At 36.5% G+C, this 20,141-nt stretch overlaps 1 protein-coding gene across 1 annotated transcript in view; it reads left to right on the top strand.

Moving 5' to 3' along the window:
* The first annotated feature begins 704 nt into the window (after window positions 1-704).
* Window positions 705-20,141, top strand: part of POU1F1 (POU class 1 homeobox 1) — a 337,028-nt gene continuing 317,591 nt past the window's right edge. Inside the window, exon 1 of the mRNA XM_047722252.1 lies at window positions 705-750. The gene's annotated coding sequence lies outside the window, so the exon portion shown is untranslated. The remainder of the gene's footprint in view (window positions 751-20,141) is intronic.

The following is a 20,141-nucleotide window of genomic DNA, read 5'->3' as shown; positions in this document are numbered from 1 at the left end:
AGAGAGAGACCACAAGTAGGCAGGGAAGTAGGCAGAGAGAGATGGGGGAAGCAGGCCCCGCTGAGCAGAGAGCCCGATGCGGGGCTCAATCCCAGGACCCTGAGATCACGACCTGAGCCGAAGGCAGAGGCTTAACCCACTGAGCCACCCAGGCACCCCATATTAAGGCTTCTTACAAAGTGAAACAACTCATAGGCATTAGCAAATCAGAACCAACGTTGGCCATAGTGTTGGGGCAAATCCTTGTAGCTCATCTGAAGGACGTTGGCATCTGTGATCTTGGAAAATTCTTGAGGACTCATGGCACTGATTAAATGATTAGAAAACCGAATGAAACTACTGCAACATTCTAACAATAGGCCATACAGGTGTTAGAGGAGGTCATCCAGAGGACATGACCCCTAGTTGACCTCAGAGCTGAATCAGGGCAACATACCTCTCCGCTTACCATTTCCACAGCGGTGGGGGTGGGGGGCAACTTCAAAGAGAATGCACTCTTGAAGGAGTAATGTTATTAAGATCACCTGGACTATATACAGGACTAAACCCCACTTGTGACCTCTATATAAGTCAAGATTCTGGTGGGAGGGTGTATAGGTCTGCTGGTTTTGCAGATCATGGAGACAAGCTGTATGTGTAAGATCCCTTGCTTTTTAAAACTACTGCTTTCATCAGCTTCTTGCCCTCCGTGTGCTTTGGCCAGTGTCAGATTGCACTAGTGTAGCTCCAGAAGCTGTGAGCCAAGGATAGGTGAGTAATGTTTGATTGTCAGCCCCATTTTTGCATGTAAAAATTTGTCATCGTCAATGAAAATGGATGGAGAGGATGTCATAGAGTGAGAGAAATTTGAATTTTTTCCTGAAAGATGAACAGGAGTTTATCCTTCAACAAAGAGAATGAAGAGTAGGATTGCGCTGGGTGTTCCAAGTTGGAAGCCCATGAGTGAAATCGTCTGGGACTTCTTGGGCAATAGTGCAAGCCCCCTTTAAGCTGGAGGTGGTGGGCGGCAGGAAGAGTTGGAGGTTTTGAAAGAGATGATGAATTTGTATGTCATAAAGCGTAACTTGCTCTTTAGCTTACGAGTGTGTCACCCCAGGAGACTTCCAAGTCAGGGAAACGGAATGAGTGGAACTGTATTTTGGAAACGGGTCCGTAATTGGTGGTTGTGTGCAGGAAGTACTGGGTCCTTACAGGAGCTAGGAATTTCAGGTTGTCCTTTGCAATTAAGTAAGAGGTGACGGTTATCTGAACCAAGAAGCGAGGGAAATAGGACAGCTGGAGAGAATGTAATGGATTCAAGAGACATTTAGAAGGGAAAACTGGTAGGATTGTACAAATGACTGGATGCAGAGCAGGAGAAAGGTGGTGAATGAAATGGCAGATTTGCAATTTTTAAAGATGAAGTCATTAAAGGAGATAAGGAATCAGATTTAAAACCCAGTAGCATTTAGTAGGTTTTGATGAAGGAAGGAAGGAAAATTGATAGAATCTAGCTATAAAGTGACATAAACAGAAAAAAAAAGACCTTATTCATATACGTGGAGGTATGTGTTCCTAAGTAGGTTTTTTTTTTTTTTTTAACAGTTTGGGAATGTCTTTTAATTTCAGTGGTTTATGGACTTCTGTATAAAAGAGTGTTCAGATTGTAATTGCTATGCTGAAAGTTTATTCTCTTATTTTTAATTTTTAAATTGTATTCATTTTTGTTTCAAGTTTATTTAAAATCTAGTTAGCGCATGGTATAGTATCAGTTCCAGGAGTGAAGGTCTATTATTTTATGTGTGGTCTCAACTTATTTGACTGATAAAAGTTGTTTCTGCCCATATCCTAATGAAAGTTAAAAAAAATAAAACTGTTGCTAATGAGTATATGTCAAATGATACAGATGCAAAATATTTTCATTCAAGAGATAACTCCTGTAAGGTGAATAAAGGGTTACCAGATCTGGGTGGCAATTAAAGAGAAATTCATGAGCAAAATTTAGTGTAGTGGGCTGAATGTGGACCTCCCAAAAAACTACCCATATCCTAACTGCTGGAGCCTATGAGTAAGAAAAAGTATTTGCATTTGCAATTAAGGATTTCGAGATGAGGATGTGTTATGCAGTTGGGCCCTCATTCCAATGACGGGTCCTCAGAAGAGACCAAAGAGGAGGAAATATGATCCCAAGCCCATGAATATGGACCACCACTAAAAGCTGAAAGAGACAAGGAACAGATTCTCCTCTATATCCTCCAGAGGGAGAGCGGCTCTGCCAGCTCCTTGAGATTTTGGGCCTCCACAGCTGCGAGAATAAATTTCTGTTGCTGTAAGTGACCAAGTTGATAGTAATTTCCTACGCAGGTATAGGAACTAATACATTAACCTTTCTGGGTAAAGATCTGAATATCTAAGGTCAAGATAACATTAGAATAATTATCCTGTGGCCAGTATAAAAACCAGAGCTATTTCAGCAAATCAGAATTCATTGCATGTTATCTAAAGAATTACTTTGACAAATGTCTAATTGCCTTAGGGCTTCACTTTGCTTAAACTGGCTTTGAATGAACTCTTCTGTTTGGGATATACTTTTATGCCTTAAGAATGTGGCTTCTCTAAATCTAAGGGGTCATGAGGGATTTTCAAGAGCAGGAGTGGTGTAGAACAAAAGATTGTGCTGAAATATTCAGGGAAGGTTGGCATAAAACACATGAATTATCAGAATATTAAAATAGGTCTAAAATGCAAAACAAACGCAAATATAATTTACATCTTACAGGTGGTTTATTTTTATTTTTTTGGTGAAAAAAATCTTCATTGTTAGTACAGTAACCTAGAGAATAGAGTTTGAGTTATGCATGTTACCCTTGGACCTGATCTCTTCACTTTCAAATTCAGTTCTTTTGTTTTGTTTTGTTTTGTTTTGTGGTTGCTCTTCGAAGAGTGTATCCATAATGCTTTTGAAACCTTTTTTTAAACATCTTGTAGTAGATTCCTAGGGCTACTGTAACAAGTTACCACAAACAGGATGGCCTAAAACAAAGAAATGCATTCTTTCACAGTTCTGGCACAACAAGTCTGAAATGATGGTGTTGGCAGGGTTTGTTTTTCCCCACAAAATTCTAATGAGAAATGCTTGCCTTTCCTTGGTTTGTAGATGGATCACTCCAATCTCTGCTTCTGTTGTCACATAGCCTCTTGCCTGCCTCTTGTCTCTATGTACAAATTCCCCTCTTTTTGCCAGTTTTACCGACATACCAGTCATTAGTGTTTACCTTAATCCAGTATAATCTCATTTTAATTTGAATACATCTTCAAAGTCCCTATTTACAAATGTATTAGGGCTCTCCAGAGGAACAGAATCAATAGAATATATGTATACTAAAGGAAAAAAGTTATCTTAAGGAATTGGCTCATGAGATCATAGCTGGCAAATCTAAAACCCTCAGGGTAAACCAGCAGGCTGGAGACCCAGGGAAAAGCCAAAACTAAGTCAAGTTAGAAAGTTGTCTTTGGCAAAATTTCCTCTTGCTCAGGGAGAGTTCAGTCTTTCTCCCTCAACTCCAACCCGCTTCAAGCCTTCAGCTGACTGGATTAGTCCTACCCAGATGATGGAGTGCAATGGATTCAACACTCACCAATTTAAATGATGATCTCTTCCAAAAACCACTTCATAGAAACGTTCAGAATAATGTTTGGCCATGTATCTGGGCCTGTGGCTCAGCCACAACAAATAAGGTCCTATTCTGAGGTTTTGGGCATTAGGACCTGACCTTATTTTTGGAGGGAGGTAATTCAACCTGCAACATTTATGTACATATATATGTAATGTTAGTATCCTTTAATGTTGTCCTAAAATACTCTTTTACGGTTGGGAATTGAGATTAAATCAACATAATTGTAACAGTCCTGGATTTACAAAAGATAAGGAATTTAAAGGTTCTGTTTTAGGTTGATAGGCAATTGAGTTGTAGTTTCTTAGTAGAAGAAATTACTCACTTGCAGTGTCTTTGTCCTTATTATAGCTTTATTTGGAGTTTGTATCAATTCAGCCATTTTCTCCATACTGATGTCCACACTGCTTCCATAAAAAGTTAGTTTGTGTTTTGTGTTTCCTATCCATTTATTGAACAAATGATTATTTGTTATTGGGAGGAAAGAAAGGTATAGGACCTTGCTCTCATGGAATTTATATTCTAGAGTTCGACAATATACAGAAGATGAATAAATTCATGGTGTAATTTCTGATAGCCATTAAGAACTAGAGAAGAACAAAAAGTGTGGGTTGATAGAGTGCATTGAAGTGGGAGTCTGTAGAGCAATATTAGATTATGATAACTGGCAAAACCTTTTCTGAAATGGAGACTGACATTTCAGTTAAAAAAGTGAAAGAGCACTTCTCTGAATCTTGGGACCCAGAGCCTTTGAATAGAGAGTCTGACAACTGTAGAAATCCTACAGTTGAAGGAGCTTGGTGAGCAATGGGGACAGAAGGACAGAAGGACTGGAACATACTGAGGGAAGAGGAGAGGGGTCTGATACGAAGCCAAATTCAGGCAAGGGTAAGAGTTGGGATTTTTTCCCGCATTTTTGTTAAGCTTTTATGTGGAAGTTTAAAACAGGGGAAGCAGCATTATTTATGTTCTAAAAATATGTGCTTTAAAAATCCTAGGTTTTTTGATGGAAATAGGATTGAGGGGGCAACGATAGATATAGAAAGATCTGTGCAAATGTTTTGCATTAACTTGGCAATGTGCTGATGATTTGAAATAAGGTGGTTACAATAGAAATGTTTGGTCACATTTTTTGTAACGAAAACTCAGGAAAAAGAACTTCATGGATCCAGGTAGGTGAAAGTAAGTCTCTTTCCCACAATAAACTCCATACACTTAATGACCTCTTAACTCTAAGTCTTCCGGAAATCCCAATACAGACTTTGTTTAACCTTTGGAAAGGATAAAAGTGTACCCGATGTTGGGGGTATTTCTTTACATTTCATTGTATGATGATTACATGTCATTTGTCAATATTTAACTTATGGGTTTGACTAAAAGTATACTTGGACCTTTTTATTTTGATAGTAAAATTGTATAAAATGTATAGTTAATCCTAAAGGACAGACTTAGAATAATGACTTTATTTCCCAACTGTCAATTTGAGTAAGAATCCTCTATTTTCAGGTGTAGTCCAGTAAGTTGGGTATAAACAACTTGAAAGTTAAAGATGTTAGTTTAGAACACATTGACCTTTCCCAAATGTCTCTTCTGCTGCTGGTTTCTTATCCACTTTTTTTTTTCCTGAGAGGAATTGACAGAATTATGGGTCTTTCAGTAAATTCAATAATTTTTCAGTAAAATTTCACTTAAATTGGAGATAGAACACTTTTTCATGAATATTTTTAATAAGTATTATCCCCTCCACCCCCCAGTAATGCCATGGAAGACTTTACAGTGACCATGTTTATTAGAGATGATTAACTGGTATAGTTTTTAGTTAGAAACTCTTAAGCATTCTTTTTTTTTTTTTTTAAAGATTTATTTATTTATTTGACAGAGAGAAATCACAAGTAGGCAGAGAGGCAGGCAGAGAGAGAGGAGGAAGCAGGCTCCCTGCTGAGCAGAAAGCCCCACGCGGGGCTTGAACCCAGGACCTGGGATCATGACCCGAGCCGAAGGCAGCAGCTTAACCCACTGAGCCACCCAGGCGCCCCCTCTTAAGCATTCTTAACACATTGATAAAACTGGGTTAATCTAAAAAATTGTTAGGACTTTAAAAAGTTACCACGTCTGTTCCAGTAATCGTTGCCATAGAATAAATTACTCAAATTTAATACCTCGAAATTTTGTTCTCACAGATTCCGTGGTCAGGAATTTGAACATAGCATGGCAGGGAAGCATTGTTTGCTTCACAATGATTAGGGCTGGGGTGACTCAAAGTCTGAGGGTAAATCTGTGATAAAGTGTGATAAAAGACTTGTTTAATCACATGCCTGGCACCTGGGCTGGATGACTAGAAGTCCATGCATTATTTGGTTAAGGTAAAAATGCACCACAGGAAAACTACAAGTTGTGTCTTGAGTAAATCTTGTGAAGAACCCATATACAGGGATGTTTACTTTATCACTGTCTGTAATAGTCTGGAGCACATGACTTTGAGGTAAGGCAAAAACTGTTATAAGCCAGCCTTGGAAAGTAACACAGCATCACTTCTCCATTCTTTCTCAGAGCCATCACAAGTGTTTCCAGGTTCGAGCGGAAGGCAAGTAGATCCTAACAATTGATGGATTTTCAATGTGTTGTAGAAAAAGGGTCTGTGGGAAGGGAGATCTGGGGAAAATGTAAGCTGGTATATGTATTTAACTTAGTGTCTAGCCTGTAAGAAGCAATTAATGTTAATTACTATTATTATTACAAGGTATTAGTAGTTATAAAATGTGCTTGAAAAGCTACACTCTGACTCGAGTTTTTTAAATTACTTTATGTGAATTGTTCTAACAAAAGCTTTTGAATAAAAAAGACCTCACGTCTATATATGAATTTCGGTTCTGGAATCTTTTCAATTGGTGAAAAAATTCAATCCATTTATTGAAGAGTAGCAATCAGACTCCAATATAATCTTTGGTATTTTTCACATTTCTAAAAGATAATATTGCTTTAAAAATTTTAAAAATCCATAAGCTGTACAATTTTGAGTGGCTTCACTTTTTTCCCCCCAACTGATTTTTTTCAGTTCTAAATTTCAGTTAACACAGGGTAATATTAGTTTTAGGTGTGCAACATAGTGTTTAAATGCTTCCATTTAACAGGTGGGGCTCATCACAAGTGCCCTCCTTAATCCCCATTACCAATTCTCCCCCCCAATCTCCCCCCCATCACCATCAGTTTGTTCTCTACAGTTAAGAGTCTGTTTCTTGGTTTGCCTCCTTTTTTTTTTTTTTTACCCCTTGATTTGTTTCTTAAAGTCCACATATGAGCGAAATCAATCATGGTATTTGGTATTTGTCCTTCTCTGATTATTTTGCTTGGCATAATGGCTTCACTTTTTGAGAAGTTTCAGAAGCTATAGATGGAACAATTTTGCTCACTGGAAAAACTTGTCATAATCAACCTCACAAAATTTATAGACATATATAAATGACAGGGCTCTCAAAATAATACTGATTCTATTAATAATCAGATGTTTTCCACATGAAATCATTGAAAATAGACACAGTCTTTATGATAGTAAAATGTATGAACAGATTGAAATAGGTTAATGATTTAAAAATTATACAACTAAGGACGCCTGGATGGCTCAGTTGGTTGAGCGGCTGCCTTCAGCTCAGGTCATGATCCCAGTGTCTGGGATCGAGTCCCGCATCAGGCTCCTTGCTCTGCAGGGAGCCTCCTTCTCCCTCTGCCACTCTGTCTGCCTGTGCTTGCTCTCTCTCTCTCTGACAAATAAATAAAATCTTTAAAAAAAAATTATACAACTAGATCACTTAAATCTTATACACCCAATTAATGAATTTGATCTGGTCAACCTTTAAATGTGGATGGACTCTGGAAAGCAACTTGGTAATATTTGATTAGGTTGAAATGCACCTATCACTTGCTACAGGAATCCTGCTTCAGGATCTATCTCGAGTAATTCTGCAAAGAACACACGTGTAGGGATGCTTACTACATTGTTGCTTATAATGGAGGAAAAAATGAAAGCCAAGTTTTCTCAGGAATTACATTAAAAAAATGATAGTATATTCATTTGATGTTTTATTGAAAGTCCAAAATACTACGTTAAGGCTATTTGCAGGAAAAGATTAGCACTAAAATATGTAAATTTTGTCTTTTCCATAGTCTAACGGTATAGAAGCATAGTTGTAGCACCTATAAACCCTGTTTGCACACAAATCTAAATCTTCGTGTTTGCAATAGGAGACAGAGAAGGGATAGACTAGAGAAATTTGGGGTTACAGCTATGTCTGTAATTCCAGAAACATTTTAAACTATGACAAAAAGTAATCTTTGGTTAGAACATCACTACTTGTTATATTGTCTATATTGAAAGTGAAAATGGTGCAGTTTCAGGAGGAATATTAGATAGCAATCATTGATATCTTAAAAAATCTGACTTTATGATTATAAATGGTGAACTTTTGGCATATAATCAACTTTAACCCTTTGTTTTAAGGGTATTTGATTTTTTTTTAAAGATTTTATTTATTTATTTCACAGAGAGAGATCACAAGTAGGCAGAGAGGCAGGCAGAGAGAGAGAGATAGAGGAGGAAGCAGGTTCTCCGCTGAGCAGAGAGCCCGATGCGGGACTCGATCCCAGGACCCTGAGATCATGACCGGAGCCGAAGGCAGAGGCTTAACCCACTGAGCCACCCAGGTGCCCCAAGGATATTTGATTTTTAAATGACTATTTTGACAATTACATTCAAACAGGGGTGAAGTAGCACTGCCATGTTTCTTAATTTGCTATCTAAAGAAGGATTCTATGTAACTGTGTGCCAAAATTGTATACTTCACAATCCTAAAAGCCATAGGATACCTACTACAATGAATTTACCCCTGGAGTTCCATGGCAAACTGATATGAAAAGTATGCCAGGAAGATTAAGAAAGAATATGTGAATATTCTTTAGCATAGAATACTAAGCAGTGACTATGCAGTGTGACATAATTTTAATACTCTGAAATATTTAATCTTCCCAGGTTTGTATAAAAGGTACACAAATATGTAAATTCTTCAGTAAAGCTACTTCTGCTTTGTTATTTGGCAAAGTATGGTGCGAGTACTTGCACGTGTGTGTTTGTGTACATGCATGTGCACACACACACGCATGTTATTCCTTTTTTTTTAAATCTTAAAATAAGAATTTCTCAAGGAAGCCATGCATGGATTTTTTTCATTCTGCTACTGATTAAGGACAAACACTTGGAGCAGAAGAAAAAAAGCAGAACTTGAGACAAGGATAAAGTTCTCATAATTGATTTGGGAAGAGCACATCCAGGGCAGTGAGGATAAACATAAAAGGGAAGTGAGGGAAAGAAGCAGTATAATGTAATGCATTCTTAGGTTTGACCTGGTTGCCCAAGAAGTCCTGAAGAGCTGCGGCCGGTCACTCTGCAGGCATGTTCACTTGGTCCGTAGTACTCTCCTAGAGGAGCCACAGGGAGGTACTTCCTCTTGTTCCAGAAGTACCCTGCTGGAACTTGAGTGGAAGCAAAGGTTCCCGCCTTGCAGTAATCAAAGTTTACCCCACAGAGAATTAACTCCCTTGCCCTTTCTTTCTGTTTCATCCAATCTCTTGCTAATCATGCAGGAAGCCCCAGGTTTGCATCCAAACCAATTTGTGTGTGTGTTTACGTGTTGAAATACATGTATAAGCGTGCTTAGGTGTATGCATTTGATCTTGTGCTAGTCAAACCTTGATCTGAAAAATCAGAATTCAGACAGTAGTTTGCCTCACATTATGACCTCTAAGTGTTACTAAAAGGTACTTGTAGGTGACATTTCTATACATGTTACAGCACAGTGGGAAAATAGCCTTACAAATAAGTTTTACAAATTTTTACAAAAATTCATTGAGTTCAGCTTTCACATATGTAGTATCATGGGTCTGGGCCCTGTATTAACCTTAGTCTTGAAAACCTTTCCATTTTAACACCTTGACAAATTTAATTTCTGCCATTGTTTCTTGAATAACCTACTGCTTTTGAGATTTAACTGTGATTGGACGAAAGACTCAATAGTAAGAGGTGAGTTTCCCTGGCTTCACCTACTTTATTCAGTTGTGCTCACAGCGGAGTGTAGCTTCTTAAACATCGGAATTATCGCAATGTCCACCATGCACAGATTTTCTGATCTGAAGGTCTGTAAGAATGTTGTGTTTTTCAGGGGAAAAAAAAAAAAGAGGTAATACTATCTTTTCTTGGGAAAAATGCTTGATATGTATCTGTTTCTTTAATGTTTCTAGTCAAATTTCACATTTGTATATCTCAGACATAGATGATAGTACTTTTTAAATATAGCATAAAAAATGGACAAGTATAGTTAGAAAGATAAATGTGAAATTAGGGTGTCACTGGAGACCTCTACAAGAATGTTTGTCAAACTTGAAATTAGGAAATTTAATCAACAAATTTGCACTGTTAAGTGGTATGCCTTAACAAATAAGAGTTATGGTAATAGATCACAAAACTGTCTTTATGTGAATTTCTTATCAGATTTTAAATGAGAGCTAGTAGACACTATAATTAAGAGTCAAGAGAAAAAAATCTGAATTACAAAAAGTTCAAATCTAAGATCTTTGTATTTTCCTTTGATTCTTATTTGTTGAATATCACACAAAGAAAGCTTAAGAGTAAAGTCATTAGGTGAACAATTTACATAAGATCCTCTTTCCCTCTGGTAGATGATTAGAAGGAAATGAGTTACAGGTGGTTGTTCTGAGGACTAGGAGAACAGAGCAGCCATTTTAGAATGGAAATACGTAATGAATTCCAGGAGCTGGAAAAATAACAGGAAATGTGGTAAACAGTTTTTACTCTTTCAGAAATCATGGACTTAGTTTATGTGGACTCATAAAATGACAAGCAAATGATAAACTTAGAATAAAATATATTGTTGAAACCACTATATATATGCCATCTTAAATCTCCCCTACTTTCTGGGGAATAGACTTGAAGAATGAAAAATGCTCAATAGAATTTAGGTGTGCTAACTTGGCCATTAAATTCTTTATCCTAGCTCACAGAGGAAAATAGATCAACAAGCTGGTACTGCTGCATCTTTCCCTTCGAGAAGTGTTTTATATGTTGTCTCTTTGTTATCTTTGTTTCCTCCAACCATAGAAGATTTTCAGTTGAAGGGTATTTAATATCTCCCTATCAGCAAACATGAGAAAATAGTTGTCAATTACTATAGCCTAAAAGTTGAGTAAACATTCACTTGTATTGTTAACACATCTCTTAATATGCATTGCTTTTCTATAGATTGAAAAATTGTTCATGCCTTAAAGAAGGAAGGCATTACTTTGAATAGCATTTTTTTAAATATTATATTTATAATAATATGTTGATGATTAATATTATCATTATTTTTTTTAAAGATTTTATTTATTTATTTGACAGAGAGAAATCACAAGTAGGCAGAGAGGCAGGCAGAGAGAGAGAGGAGGAAGCAGGCTCCCTGCTGAGCAGAAAGCCCGATGTGGGGCTCGAACCCAGGACCTGGGATCATGACCTGAGCCGAAGGCAGCGGCTTAACCCACTGAGCCACCCAGGTGCCCCTATCATTATTTTTTTTTAAAGATTTTATTTATTTATTTGACAGAGAGAGATCACAAGTAGGTAGAGAGGCAGACAGAGAGAGGGGGAAGCAGGCTCCCCGCCGAGCAGAGAACCCAATGTGGGGCTCAATCCCAGGACCCTGAGATCATGACCTGAGCTGAAGGCAGAGACTTAACCCACTGAGCCACCCAGGCACCCCTCATTATTATTTTTTAAAGATTTCATTTATTTGAGAGAGAATGAGTGAGAGAGAGCATGAGAGAGGAGAAGGTCAGAGGGAGAAGCAGACTCCCCAAAGAGCTGGGAGCCTAATGCGGGACTCGATCCTGGAAGTCCAGGATCATGACCTGAGCCAAAGGCAGTCACCCAACCAACTGAGCCACCCAGGCGCCCTTGAATAGCATTTATTATGTGCTTTTTTAGACTAAGCTGTCTGCTTAGTGCATTTTGAACCTAATTGAAAAGAACTTTTTTAAAGAAAACTACTTATTAAAGAATATATATACTGTTCATTTTTATAATCTATACATTACTCTATCTTAAAGTGCCACTTAGTATGGATTTTCAAATGAGCTCTCTGAAGAACAAATTATTCTCCTCCATTTAGATACTGTTTTACCAAATTTGATTTGTAAAGATAAAAAATATTTTACAAATACATAAAATGATTCCATAACTTTCTTGCTCTGTAATTATGGAATGTTTAAAAAATATGAATGTTTGAAGCCATTATGTAATGGCTTCAATAGAACAATGATTAGACAGGCATAAATATTGAAACTGACTTTATTCATAAGTAATGTAAATAAAATGGATAATAAGTTTTTCTACATTGTAGAAATTTACACAACTTTCAAACTGGTGATGATTTAATTTTGTTAAAAACAGAAATAAACCAAGGGGTGTCTGGGTGGCTTAGTGGGTTATACATCTGACTCTTGGTTTTGGCTCAGGTCATGATCTCATGGCTCATGAGAGAGAGCCCCACATTGGGCTCTGGGATCAGTGGGGAGTCTGCTTGAGATTCTCTTTCTTTCTTCCCCCCTTTTACCCCACCCCCCCACTCATGTTCTCCCATTCTTTCTAAAATCTTAAAACACAAAACAAAAGCAAAACTCTGGAACTATCATGTGGGAAATAGTATAGAAATAAGAATAGGTTTTTTGCACTACATGTGAAGAGCTTGTTTTCTATTTATTTTAATCAGCTGTGTGTCCTTTTGTTATATCAGTGTCTCTCTGAATTTCAATTCAATTATTTGTAAAATGAAGGAGGTGGACTAGATGAGAGTCACATGATTTTTATCATGTAGATAAGGAGTTTAAGCAGTTGTTTTCCCAGAGTTTCTGTTGTAATTTCTTGATTTAATAAAGATAAGTAAAAAATACTCCATATTAAAGAAAAACCAAAACCAGAAACAAACAAACAAAAAACAACTGACTGAAAATTCCCATCTAGCTGTGGGACCTAGTCAGATAGAGGAAGGCTGTCTATGCATACTTAATCCTGCACAACTTGAGGAGTCAAATCAATACAATAGGAATTCGGGTTCACTTGTAAGTGTGTTGAAGGTAAGAGAAATTTGAAAGTGTAGACTATAGTATCTACCCTAAGACTATGGAATCAGCTATTAACTTCTAAAAAGAAACCACAAATGATGAATTCATTTGTATTTTTAATTTATTCTAGCTTAATATCCTAGATAGTGGTTCTAATACTTATTACTTACAGGTTAAATTTTGCATATCAGTATTGCTAGAGATCAAGATGTTATTTCTGTATTAAGTGTCTATGTATTTAGAGCACACAGTTTTCAATACCCTTTGGAATAGGATGCTGTTATTCCAAATACCATTTTCTTTCAATAAGAAATGGTGCTTCAGGGGCGCCTGGGTGGCTCAGTGGGTTAAAGCCTCTGCCTTCGGCTCAGGTCATGATCCCAGGGTCCTGGGATTGAGCCCCGTATCGGGCTCTCTGCTTGGCGGGGAGCCTGCTTCCTCCTCTCTCTCTGCCTGCCTCTCTGCCTGCTTGTGATTTCTCTCTGTCAAATAAATAAATAAAATCTTTAAAAAAAAAAAAGAAATGGTGCTTCAATAAAGTATGCTGTAGATTTCTGAAGGTCTTTGTCAGCTGGTAAGTGAAATGAATTTACTAGGTTTCAGTGGTTTATGTGTCTGATTTTTCTTAGTGTTAAAATTTTGTCAGTTTTTACTTGTAAGAAAGTGATGTAAAATCTGTGGAGAAAACTAATATTTTTAGCTGTGTCTTTAATGTATGAGATCAAGCCACCAAATTATGGAGTCATGCAGGAAGATAACTGTTTAAACCGGTCTTTATCCTATGCGTATTAAGTCAGGGATGACAGACATTTAGCCAGGAAAACCCCGAGATCCAGTGAGTCAGAGAAATGGAGAAATGGAAGGTTGGAGGCTGGTGACAATGAAAGTCTAATTTTCAAATCACTTGGTTGTAAAAGTTTGTCTTGCTTGCCTAGGAGTAAAAAAGCAAACAAAAAGATCCTACAGCCAGGGGTTTGTCCTAGGAACCACCTTCTGATTTCTTTGTTCCTTTTGAGGCTATTCTGGCTTACCCATAAACCCAACTGAGAAGTTCATGATCTGCCTGTAAAAACCAGCTATGTTCTTGATGTCTTGAATTGCATACTTCAGGAACAATTTTTCATCATGGGCATTGATGACTTTTGGTACAAACGGAAACTCATTACTGACCATAGAATCAACATAAATTGTTTGCTGCTTAAGTGTGGCTTACTAAAGCACTGAAAAAATAATTTTGCTAGCTACAGATGGCTGAAAGCTGTTTTTATTGTCTTGGGTGAGATGACCTATAGTTAGGACTTCCCTAATTAGATGGTGAAGTGGAATTTGAGCAGAAAGGATTTAAATGAGTCATTGAAGAATTTTTAGGACAGAATTACAAGTTAACTAAGGTCATAGCATGTGTGGAATTTTTTTTTTAGGTGAAATATCTAAAATTCCTCAATTCAAGGACTTTCTGTTAAAACCTAAGATATTTGCAATCAGGAAAACTGTATTGTGATAAAATATGAAGCCAAATTTCATCAATCATGCCTTTTTATGTTTTATATACCCTTAGGATATCAGTGGTCTAGTATAACAGAGTATAGAAGTTTTTTTTCTTCTACATGAAGAGCCATATATGCACCCAAAAAAGACATTTTTGCTTCCTTTAAAATAGCATAATAAAAAAATAGCATAATAGCATATGACTGATAAGACACTGCAGTTATTTCTAGCTTTAGTTTCAAAAGTGCCAAGACCATACCAAATACCTAGCAAGTTAGATGAATATCTTTCACCTTAAATCCTATTCCAACATTTAATTCGTTGCCTTTTAGATAACATTTTCTATCAGTATTTTGTTTGATACTTTCTAAAGTGAATATATGTCATGTATAAAAATGGGATACTTAGGAGAAATGACAGGTGAACTCCTATGCAGACAGGGAGAACTCTTACAATTTCTAAATTCAAAAGGAAAATCTGTTTTTATAAGGCCATGATGACCTAACTCCAGCAGAAATGAAGTCTTAAATGTATTTCCCACTGCAACTAAAAACTGTTATCAAGGGAAGGCTATTTGACCATTGTCTTTTCAAAAATTTCATGTTTCTTTATATTTCTGTAATGTAAGCATTACAGAACCCCCCCCCCCCCCCGCCATCACCAGCCTTTAAAAGGGTGTTTTGTTTTGTTTTGTTTTGTTTTAAATACGTGACAGGATATAATGTGATATTAAAGTTTGCTCAAAAATAAGCATTCAGGATTTCATTATGAGAATGAAATTTGAATCTTTTTTTATTGGTTATTTTTTTCCCCACAGTGAAAATGCCTCTAAGGATAATAGTATGTTGTTACATACTTAGACCTGCCTTGGGTTTTATTTTTATTTCTCTATTGAATGTTAAAGTAGTTTAGGCTGTACAACTTAGTAGTAATCTGATCCGTCTACACATTATGCTATGCTCCCCTCAAGTATAGTTACCATGTTGCTATACAACGCTATTATGACACCACTGCCTATATTCTCCATATTGTACTTTTCATCCCTGTGACTTATTCAGTGACTGGAATCCTATACCTCCTGCTCCTTCACCCATTTTGCCCATTTCTCCTCTACATGAGGAGAGGGAATCTTATTTTCAACAGGGACCAGGAGGGTGTCCAGTAATTAGTCTCCTGGCATTTAGGAGGAAAGTTCTGATAATTTTGAAAACTTTCTCTTCCATTCTGAATTATATTAACACCTAACAGAAACAAATCTATTAAGCAAATGTAAAAGACCAGCAAATAAATGCCTGCCTACTGACTTTGTCCTTTCCTTTTGGAAGCCTCTCTGAATCTGTTCTGTAATTGCAAGGGGAGCTCTGTTGCTTTTGCAGATGCTAGTTAATCTCTTGTCTACACACACAAAGGAACCTGTGCAGTTCTGGGTTTGTATTAATAATTTACTTTAAAAATTTATTTTAGAGAGCACGGGCATGAGAAGGAGGGGCAGAAGGAGAGAGGATCTCAAACAGGCTCCTCACTGAGCCCAGAGCCCAATGTGAGGCTGGGGCTCCATCTCAAGATGCTGAGATCACAACCTGAGTGGAAACCAAGAGTCGAATGCTTAACGGACCGTGCCACCCAGGCATCCCAGTATTTATAGGTACAATCTTGTATGGGACTAAAATAGTAATGGCTCAAGAATATTTTCTGCTTTGTGAGAGATTTCCAAATATTTGTTCCTTCATTGACTATAAATATTCATACTTTACCCCATTCCAATGAACAGCTATATAGGTCCCAAGGTTTGTAATATTACAATCATACAAAAGAACAACTAGTATAGCATCAAAAGGGAAAGTAATATATTTCCACCAAATATAGTTTTGAGAAGACTGATGTATGCAGGCATGGTTATAGGCACTGGGAATAAAGTAACAAGACAGATCAAAAAAATTTACCATGTACACATGAAGCTTACAATCAATGTTACATGTAGTGTGGGTCACACATACTTAAGTAGACCTTTTCAAACCCTACCTCCGCCCCAAAACAAAAATACTGGATTAGAGCTCTTTTTTCCTTTGGTCTCAAGGCATCTTGGATTCTACTCATTGCATTTATCAAATTGGACTGAAATTGTTATCTTCTGTTCTAGACTTTGTAGGTAAGAATTCTTTATATTATTTCTTAATGTAGTACCTAGAACAGAGTAGAGGGTTCCATATTTCTTTAAAGGAATAAGTGATTCCATTTGCTTTCACTGTTCATGGTTATTGCTCAATTATACGACCTTCTAAAAACAGCCAAAATTCTAATGCCTTCTCAAAAAATTTTCCCATCTGCAGTCATTGCTGTCACCTGAAACTCCATCTACTGTTCACCCTTTTAACTTACAGAGAATTCTTGTTATACAACTAATGATTTTTTTTTCTTTGTGACTTCTTAGAGAACATGAATCCTGTTGATTGAGATCATTACAACTACCCTTTTAAAGAGCTATTAATGGTAGGGGTACCCGGGTGGCTAAGTCAGTTAAGCATGTTCCTTCAGCTCAGTTCTGGGATTAAGCCTAGTCTGGGGCTCTCTGGTCCTGAGGGAGCCTGCTTCTCCCTCTCCATCTGGCCGCTGCTTCCCCTGCCTGTGTGCGTGCTCTCTCTCTGTTAAATAAATAAGATCCAAAAAAAAAAAAAAAAACCTATTAGTGATAATGAATCTTTATGTAAACTAGATATTCTTTGAATAATAAAACAATTCTACATCTACTTTATTGTATTTGTGATATTGAAAACATGAAATGTTAAGATTATAAGCTAAGTGAAAAAATGTAAAACCTCGTGAACTTAGACTCCAAGCTTAATGAAACAAATGAAGTAAGATTGAATTGTTGTTCATATTTACCTGTTCACTGTAAAATAGGAAGATCAGTGCCTTAGTAAGTTATAGTATTTTTTTCTTTTTCTTTCTTTCTTTTTCTTTTCTTTTCTTTTTTTTTTCTTTTTTCTTTTTTCTTTTTTTTGCTAAGGCTTGCATTTTCATGTAAGAGCCTCAACTGCTTTTCTAATCTTACATTAAGCAGAAAATATAAAAAGAAATTTATAAAATACCACTTAAGGTAAAGAATTAAGTTTTGCAAACAGGAACAATCTTCCAGACAGTAAGTCCGAGGAAAAGAGAACTGATTTGAACTTCATTTTAAAGATCCTCTGCTAACCTGACATGAAGAATTATATTCTGTACATGACACAGGGGTCAACAAATGGGAGCATAAAACTAATTTTAGATATCATTGGCTAGACCAGCACTAAGCCAATATTTGAAGGGTATTTTTTGCTAGTAATCCTTTTTTTTTTCTTTAGGCCCTTACTTTTACTCATTTTCTATTGACCTCTATCTCTTCCCAAGGTCTTGTGTTATCTTGACGTCTTTAATGTTTTCTACTTTTTGCCCTTATTGCCTCATCTTAGAGGCATTAGTAAACAAAAACAAATCAGATGCAGACTTCCTGAAGGATGAACAATCACCTTCTTTTGTGTGTGTGTGTGCTTTAGGTTAGTCACCATACAGTACATCATTAGTTTTTGATGTAGTGTTTCAAGATTCATTGTTTACATATAACACCCAGTGTTCCGTGCAATATGTGCCCTCCTTAATACCCACCACCAGGCATACCCAATTCCCCAAACTCCCCTTCCCGAAATCCTCAGTTTGTCTCTGAGTCCACAGTCTCTCATAGTTTGTCTCCCTCTCCAATTTCCCCCAACTCACTTCTCTGCTCCATCTCCCTATGACCTCCGTGCTATTCCTTATGTTCCACAAGTAAGCGAAACCATATGATAATTGACTCTCTCTGCTTGACTTATTTCACTCATTAAGCTAAGTCTTAACAATTTTACCAAAATTAGAAACCAGAGGTCTACTTTGCAAACCATTGTTCTCTGGATCTTAGCTTGCAAAGTTCAAGACCTCTTTCCATACAATCTAAATTGTCTAACTTCTGATTATGTCTGAACCTAGAAATCTACATGCAAGAATTTTTATTTTTGGATTTTATTTTTGGATTTTGGATTTTATTTTTGGACTTTATATTTAAATACTAATTTAATGTTAAAATTATGACATTATGGAATCAAAAAGCTAACCTGTAATTTTCTTTAATTACATTAGTATTAGAACACAGAAAATTATGAAATTATAATTATGTAGAAATGTAAAGTTTACCCATTAGAATAGTGAAATAGGAAAAAAAAGGATTTTAGATGCTACAAAAGCATAAGATGTCTAAAGTTGTATACATACAAGGAAACCAAAATAAAAGTAAATAATCCCAATAGTATTAGTTCTTCTTTAGGAAATACTTAGGAAGTATAGTCATAAATAGCAGTGATAGTGTAGGAAGACTTTCACTGAAACTTGAACTACTACTGAACGCATGCTTTCAGGTAGATTTTTACCTCCTGTTTGATGGTCTTTATCTACTGTAGGAAAATAGATTAAAGGACAAAATACAACATTTCAAGAAAGTTGTATATTTGAGAAAAGCTTTTTGCACAAATAATTTGTTCTCTAATTTCTTCTTAATTTAGTGTTAATAGCATATGGGAACCTAAAAATATTGGGGACCAAAGAAAATTGAAGGTATAATCTGAACCATTTCTCTTAAATGTAGTATTGATTCTTTAATTAGACCTTATTTATAACTGCAAGACATTTACTTGTATAATTGTGATAAGAACACTTAACATGAGAACTACCACTTTATAGGTATAATTGATACAACATAGTTTCAGGTATACAACATAATGATTTAATATTTGTATATGCTGCAAAATTACTATAATAAGTCAGTCTAGTACATTTTTTTTCCTTGTTATGAGAACTTTAAAGATTTACTGTCTTAACAACTTTCAAATATGTGATACAGTATTATTGACTACAGTTGTCCTGTTGTATAGTACATCCCCATGACTTGCTCATTGTACAGCTACAGGGTTGTACCTCTTGATCCCTTTTACCTATTATAACCATCTCTCAACCCTTCTACCTTTTGGCATTCACCAGTCTATTCTCTGTATTCAAGTTTGGTTTTGTTAATTTGTTTGTTTTTTAATATTCCACACATAAATGAAATCCTATGATATTTGTCTTTTGTTGTCTGATTTACTTCACTTGGCTTAATACCTCCTGGCTCCATCCATGATGTCACAAATGGGAAGATTTAATTCTCTTTTTAATGGCTGAATAATATTTCTCTGTGTGTGTGTGCATGTCCTATTTTCTTTATCTGTTTTCCCATTGACGAACACTTAGGTTGTTATTGTGCCTTCACTATTGTAAAACTAAAATAAGTATGGGGGTGCAGATATCTTTTTGGGTTAGGTTTTTGTTTTGTTTTCAGATAAATACCCAGAAGTGGAATTGCTGAATCATCTGGTAGTTTAATTTTTTGAGGGACCCTCCATACTGTTTTCAATAGTGGTTATACCAAGTTACATTCCCACCAACACTTTTCTCCATATCCTCACCGATTGTTATTTCTTGTCTTTTTGATGATAGCTATTCTAATATGTGTGAGGTGATATCTCAGAGTTTTGATACGCATTTTCTTGATTAGTGATGTTGAGCATCTTTTCAGGTGTCATCTGTAGATCTCTGGAGAAATTTGAAGTCTGGTCTTCTGCCCATTTTTTGGATTGAAAAAATTTTTTTTAGGTTTTATTTATTTATTTGACAGAGAGCGAGCACAAGCAAGGGGAGCAGCAGGCAGAAGGAGAGGGGAAAGCAGTCTTCCCACTGAGCACGGAGCCAGATGCAGGGCTTGATACCAGGACCCCGGGATCATGACCTAAGCCTAGG

This window comes from Lutra lutra, chromosome 1, assembly GCF_902655055.1.
Source record: "Lutra lutra chromosome 1, mLutLut1.2, whole genome shotgun sequence".
Lineage (NCBI taxonomy): Eukaryota > Metazoa > Chordata > Mammalia > Carnivora > Mustelidae > Lutra > Lutra lutra.
Note: the sequence above shows the minus strand (reverse complement) of the source record. Positions and strands in the feature narration are given on the sequence as shown.